Source organism: Mus caroli, chromosome 11, assembly GCF_900094665.2.
Source record: "Mus caroli chromosome 11, CAROLI_EIJ_v1.1, whole genome shotgun sequence".
NCBI lineage: Eukaryota > Metazoa > Chordata > Mammalia > Rodentia > Muridae > Mus > Mus caroli.
In genome coordinates, this window is record NC_034580.1 from 75,509,462 (window position 1) to 75,517,064 (window position 7,603).

The window sequence follows — 7,603 nt, forward strand, 5'->3', positions numbered from 1 at the left end:
AGAGAGAGAGAGAGAGAGAGAGAGAGAGAGAGAGAGATGGAGGGAGGATATCCTTAAATTCAAAGCCATTATGGTAACACACAGCCATTCACTAGCTCTCCACATAAAATACCTGGAGTATAGAGAAATTTTCTTCTTAAAGCTTTAAATGAACATGTTTTACAGAGTATAAAACACCATCCTGCAAGATGCATCTTCCTTCATATAATTGCCTGTTGTAGCTATGGCAACCTATCAATTATAAGTCCCATCTAAATTTTAGAGAGGTTAAAATTAAATACATATAGGTAGATCTTTGAGAATCCACAATCACTTTTGCTCCACAGCGTCCTTTTCAAGCACACCTGCCATTTGAATGTAAGACCTTTGTTCTAGGTCCTCTCTGATGCTTTCTAAATCATCGTTCTTGGGTCTGGAGAGATGGCTCAGAGGTTAAAAACACTTGCTACTTTTGCAGGGACTCAAGGTCTGTTCCTAACACTCATGTCAGGTGGTACAGATCACCTATAACTCCAGCTCCAGGGGCATCTGGTCTCTTGTGTAAGTGTTCCCTCTCACCCCACATACCATATAGTTAAAAAGCATAAATCACCATTCTCATCTATATGCTGCCTTATCATTATTCTTCAAATCTATTTTCTGTGACATCGACTGCTGTTTTCACTCTTTAACACTGACCTAACAGCTTTAAAATCTTTGGCTTGACTTGGCTACCTGAATATTTTTAGCTGTTTCTCAGTCAGTGCTTTCATTCATCTCCATATGTCCTATACTTTTTGAAGCAGAGAGCTTCTATAATATAGATTTCCTGTTATAATTCTTTCAGAAGTAGGCTTTTCTTTTAGCTCTTATGTGTATCTTTCCTGCTGTTCGTATCTGTCCTTATAGGCCCCATGGCAAAGAAGACATCTTTCAGCCTTGGGGTCCTCACATGAAAGGGGGCACGTGGAGGCTTCTGGGCTCCTCTTCCAGTCCACCTGTTTGTAGTTAGAATCCCCAGCTCAGCTTTTAAGCTGGGAGCCGGCTCATGTGCACAGCTGCCAGTGTGGTTTCAAAGTCTTTTACTTATTAAGGAACTGCTGATGTGAGCAGGACTCTGCATCCTGCCTCCTCGACAGCTCACTGACAAGGAGAGTCTGAAATTATGTCTAGTTGTTTAGTTGTTAAGGAAGAGTGAAGGAGAAGCTGCAGCCCTCAGCACATCACATACCCGCGGCTCTTCCAGCGCATAAACTTTTTAGTTGCTGACTTTATATCTTGAAATACCTAATCACTTGGTCTCTGAATACATTGCATGACTTAGAGCTATACTATGAACAGTGCAGGGAAGGAGGTGCTCATAAGGGCAGGGCGCTGTAAAGGGATTCTTCCTGTCTTTCACATTTTCTGGCAGGCAAGGTACAAATGTCTGTGAGGAAGGGCCAGAGGCACCCTAGTGCCAGCTGGCCCTCATTCATGGCAGCTAACTGCTTAACAGCTTTCAACTAGTATTACAGAGACCCTTCCGCGTGCCCAGCACTGCTTACCACATGAGGACTGCTGTGAAGAGCGGAAACAAAGCCTCTGTCCCGTGGACTCATATGTCAGCCATTGTACTGCAGTAAGCACTCACAGGAGAGGCTTGTCGGGTCGGATGCAAATAGAAGCCTGGCTCCCTGTAGGGCAGCCGGGGAAGGCCTACAGGGTGACAGGACCACAAGGGAAGGCCATCTCTGCCACTGGGTCAGTGTTTGAGTAGAATTTCCAATCTATACACTGAGGAAAGTGTCCCTCCTTCCCTGTTTCCATATGGATCTCTACTGCAGCAAAGGAATGTGACCCATGACCACTCACTTTTAAACCGTACTACTTCACTAATTCTAAATAGCCCAAGATGACCATGGTGACAGGTTCCTGCAGTCTAAACACTCGAGAGGGTGACACAGGACAAAGACAGTAAATTGGAGGCCAACTTGGGCTATATGGCAAGACCCTGGAGGTGGGAGGAAGTACTTATATACTCCACTGAGATGGGTCAAAATTAATGAAAAAGCTAGGCATAGTGCGCATGCCTTGAATCCCAGCACTTGGGAGGCAGTTTGAGGCTAGCTTGGTTTACATAATGAGTTCCATGGCAGAGGTATATAGTGAGACCCTTTCTTGAGAGAACAAAGAAAGAACAAATCCTCTATGGCTGTCAATCTGGTTAGTCTCAACTGTGTTAATTTTGCTTGTAGATTTTTAGTTGGAATATAAATTACATTGCTGGGTATCCAGCTATTTGGGGGAAGCAGTCTAGAAATGCCTGCTACAGATCACGAAAACGTTTCCCAAGGAGTGGGGAGGTACAGGGAATATCTGGAAGGGGTTGGGATGGGGTGGGAGAGGAATGACAGTCAGGAGCTGAGGTCGCTGGGATGTGACATTTTCTGTTTCTCCCACCATGGTCAGGAGGTGCTTCTCTCCGTGCCACTCTCTGTGTCCTCCCTGGGAAGGGACAGCCTACCTAACAGTTTGATGGAGAGTGAAAGGAAAGGCAGAGAGAGAGACAGAGACAGAGACAGAGACAGAGAGAGAGAGAGAGAGAGAGAGAGAGAGAGAGACAGGGAGAGAGAGACAGAGACAGACAGACAGACAGACAGGGAGCGAGTATGCTCCATCTGAGAAGCAGGTCAAGTGTTCAGCTATTCAGCAACAGTGCCCCTTTACCTTTACTGAAACAGATATAGTTACGGCTTCTAAGAAGCAAGGCAGCAGATGGCACTAACTTCTGCTTTCACCGTAGACACAGAACAGGAAAAAGGAAATTTCCATGTCTGAGACTGGGGCTCTACTGAGGTTTCCAGCATCCAGACAGGCAAATGCCTGGACAGCTGCTTAGGGCAGATGGGTCCTTTGACAGCTTAATATTGCAGGTTTTTGGTGACTTCTTTGTTAGGAAGGGCCAACATGACACCATCTGTTTACTGATGGGCAGAATCCTCACTACTGGCAGGTAGTCATGCCGAGTGAAATGCACACTAAGAGGCAGGTCCACTGTGTCTACTGCCTGTGAGCAGACTGGTGTGGCTGACCTTGCCTCCACAGCCTCAGAAAGCTCAGCTTCCCTGTGTCCCTGTTACGGGGGAGATTGGGAACAGCAGGAACAGCAGGAGGATCAAGATACAGAAATATCATAAAGCACATCACTTGCCGAGACAGCTCTTTTGTTCTACTTCTCTAATCAGGAAAAGGAGCATATGAAGGAATTCAGAACCATCTATAAAATGCTAAAACCAGGCTGCCATCTATTAACTGAAAAAAGTATGGGAGCATATTCATTGTCAAAGGCTGGCAGTGAACAAGCAGTCTCAGTGCCATCTTTCTCCCAGAGTTGAGGTGTTCCTTCTCCAGAGGCTGAGCCTGTTTCCTGCATAGCTTTTGGGATAGCTACATGTGTATATGTCTACTTATACCTGCAGCTGTACATGTTGGATTAGTAGGAAAAAAGGCAAGGTGCATCAAGATACACGGAGCAAATCACCCTAAGTAAAGACGCTGCAACAAAGAGTGTTCCTACTATAATACAGATATTTGGGGGGAGGAGGAGTGCCCACATGCTAGGGTAATAGACATGAGGCAATGTCCAGCTCCCAGTGTGCATTCTAACCTAGACGTGGAGTTTGTCTCTATAAGGAGATATCTGTGTCCACACACATGGCTAGCCACACATACCATTCCAACTGTGCCTTGCCCTCCCTCCTACTTCAGAAATGGCTTTGCATCAACAGAGTGCTCTTGCTGTCCTACTGGCTCTTGTGTGAAAAGAAAGGCACTGAGAAGTCCTGCAGGAGGCAAACCTGATGGCTTCACTGGCATATCCCAAACACATCTAACTTTAGAGATTTCTCATCTGTGGACTCTAGCTGGCATGGTTCTGTCTGATGTTTCTGGGTGGCATCTGTTCTAATGGTTTATCCATGAGTTGAATATCTTTTGGTGCATGTGTGTATACTGGGGATTGAGTCTGATGTGCTGTGCTTCTGGGCATTTCCCTCACCCCGAACTCCATCCTTAGCCCTGAAGAATCTGAGGGTTACCTTTCAGAAAACACTTTATTAAAGTCTATCTTCTGGGAAGGGGGTGTAGCGCCGTGGGAAATCACGTGCTTAGCCCACGGTAGCCCACGGACCCCCCAGGCTCCCTCACTGCCTTCAGGTGCTTTAGGTCACATGAAACACACGAGCGCATGCTTGGGGAGGGGAGAGAAGGGGAGGGACAGGAATAACAGGTTCAGGGTGAGGTGAAAGAAAAGGGCTTATTTCCTGAGCTGTGGTTAGTGTGGGACTCCACGGAGGGAAGTGCCAGCAACTGGATGGCTTAAGCTCCCCCAAGAAGATGGTGATGAAGAGCAATGGATTGAATTGACGTGGCCCTTGTCTTCTGTCTCAAGTTAACTCATAAATGTCTGAAATTGTGAGTTGTGTATTCTTGCCATTTGTATACCTGGTAATCTTTGGATGTCAAACATGAATTCTATCTTACTGGTTGTGAAAATTTTTGTGTTCTTATAAATAACAATGAGATCTGCCCCAGGATATTTTCTACGGAAGCAGGTGGGCTTAGCTTTGAAGATTTACCAGACAGTAGCTGCTACAGAAGCACTGTTCATCGGGCCAATTAGTACTTCTCTTCCTGAGGCAAGGTCTCCTGACACAAAGGCCTGTGACTGTGGGGTACCTAGCCTGCCTGTCACTCTCTGGGTGCCATTCCCTAGCTGTGAGGTCCCCTCATCACACACTTGTTAGCTCGTTGGGAGTGCCTAAGGGGGTCTTAAGAGACCTTGCATCTTCTCTTTGGCACTTTCATCTTCAGACTTGCTGGCCTAGTCTCCTCAGGCTACCCAGAGCCTCAGGGAGAGTCCTGTGTTCTACAGCATGGCCTGGTGGCTTTGCCCAGGACTTGCCTTGTTTTCACCTTTCAGCAAGCACTGTCTGACCTTGCCTGATGTCCTAGGCCTTGTAAACATCTTTTCCATATTTATTTCTGTTGTTGTTTAAGTGAGGGTTATAGAGGTCTAATCCCTGTCACTCCATCTTGACTCTCTCTCTCTTTTATTGTTTCTTCCTTTTTTTTTTTTCCTTGAGACAGGGTCTTTGTATAGCTCTGGCTGGTCAGGAACTCACCATGTTCAGCAGGCAGGCCTTTGAACTCAAAGAAGCCTGCCTGCCTCTGCTTCCTGAGTGCTGAGATTAAAGTGTGACAGTATGCCTACTCTGTCAAACTCTTGATCCTCTGTCTGCGTGTTGTGAGGGCTAAGATGACAGGAATGTGCCACCACACCCAGACTCTCCTGCTTCTTATATATATATAAATCTTATTCTTCTTTCCCCCCCTTCTCTATCTGCCTTTGCTAATTTTCTCTTGCTGGAGAGTAGCCCTAGGGGAAAGGGGTTACCCAGCTAAATTGAGCTGTGGTTTCAACTTGGGTTAGGGTCTCCCTCCAGCCTCTGTCAAGTCTTCTGCACAGGCCACCCTTCCCTCCGCTTGTATGTATTCTTTGTCACTGGGGTCTGTATGACTGCTGTGTGCCCTGTGACCACTTCTGTTCAGCTCTGCTCTGCAGTTACCAGCCTGCTCTCTGTGTCTTCCCTTCGCCCACTCCTGCACTTACTCAGGAGTGTTACCTGTTAGTGGGAAGCCTTCTATGAAACAGTAGTTTTCTCTTCTGCGGACCTCTTCTCTCCTCAGTCTGGTGAGTACACAGGTAGAGCTGAGCTTTCAAATGGACTTCCCTCCTTGTATTCTAAGGGTATGTAGACTTCCCTCACTGGTTTATGGGCTGACATGCTGTGCAGTTTTGAACCCTGTTCCCTCTGACTTCTGACTTTAAAATTTCTCAGAATGTGCTTAGGGAAAATCTAGGAAACAATGAGTTGTAATGAACCCAATCCCTCTCCCTTCTGGATTTTCATCATCAACACAGGACAGCTAAGATTACATGTAACACCAGTCTGCTTGCAAAGCCTGCTGTGACCTGTGATGACCTCACCAATGATAGAGACCAGACAATAAATTACTATGGCCAAAAAAAATAAAATAAAATTTATTTTCCTCATCAAATAAGTAGCAGGGTGATGATTATAACTTTAAGCTGAAATTTCAAGCCCGATTCTCCTGGTTTTGGGAAAGGGAGATTAATACCTTGTTACTAATTGATCTCCAAGTTCATAAGACAGACACAAGGATAAACTGGGAAAAAGTGTTAGCATCTCGTTAAATTTCTTTTCTTACATCTAGAAATTTTGAAGAAATGACAAATTCTCTCTTCCGTAAGAAGTAGGAGCCCCACACCTAGGAACAATCTGCACACTACAAGAGAGCCACAGATGGGTTGCTGTTCCATCACGGGGTGAAGACCTTTAATGCCAGCTGGAGTTTACTAAACAAGACCTCAGACTGAGACAGGAGCACTTCAACTCCTTGGGCAAGACAACTGTGCTCATTAGTGCAAGTCTTCAAGGCAGAGACAATAAGCTATGATTCCTTCTGCTGTCCGTACTTTGCCACGACTAAATATTTACAGAAAGACACGCTTGCTCATGTGAGCTAGGGACATTTACTGCAGATGCTTCCGTCATAACCTTTCATTCGGAACCCTGCTGCAAGCTTAGCTTTACAGTTGTTGGCCAGATGCAGGGAATCCATCTGGGCCCCAGCCTCCTGGATGATGCCACCCACACAAAGAGCCAGGCTCTTCCTTCTCAGCTACTGCCACACATGTTAACTGTCTCTGGGAATGCTCTCACAGACACCCAACAGAGGGTTTTACTCAAGTCCTGGGCATCCCCCAGTCCAGTTAAGCTGACAATATGGATGAACCATCATAAAGCCTATAAGTGCATCACACACACACACCACAACACACACACACACACACACACACACACACACACACACACCCCACATCACACACATCCTATTTTGAGATAGGATTTCTCTGTGTAGCCTGACTATGTCCTGGAATTCAGGCTGTAGATCAGGTTGCCCTTGAACTCAGAGAAAGACTTACTTCTGCCTTTGAGTGCTGGGATTAATGGAGTGCTACCTCCACTAGGCTTATTCACACACACACACACACACACACACACACACTTTTTTTTTTTATCAATTCTATACATTCTAGAGTGGTCTACCAAATGACCACTAAGCATAATTTATTAGATATATAAATATGCAAAGATCCATTTTGATTTAGAATATAAGGCTTAACAGCAAAGACTAGTGTACTCAGAAGACAGGGGCAGATGGAGCTCTGTGAGTTTGAAGTCTGCCTGGTCAACACAGAGATCATGTCCCAAACAAAACAAGACTGCTTACATTACACTATATACATTTATCAGCAAAAGTAAAGACAGTAGAGCATGTGGTCATGGGTATAACACTAGCCTGCATGTATATTTCTGTACCACATAAGTGTGTAGTGCCCACAGAGGCCAGAACAAGGTATTGGACCCCCTGGAACTGTAATTACAAATGGCTGAAAGCCTCTGGTGCTGAGAACTGAACCTGGGTCCTCTGGAAGAGTAGCTGGTACTCTTAAGTGCTGAGCCATCTCTCCAACTCCCCGTGCTCTCCCCCCCCC

General features: G+C 45.7%; 1 protein-coding gene across 1 annotated transcript in view; it reads right to left on the bottom strand.

Moving 5' to 3' along the window:
• The window catches only part of Myo1d (myosin ID), a 297,401-nt gene that overhangs the window by 66,921 nt on the left and 222,877 nt on the right, over nucleotides 1-7,603 (bottom strand). The window lies entirely within an intron of this gene.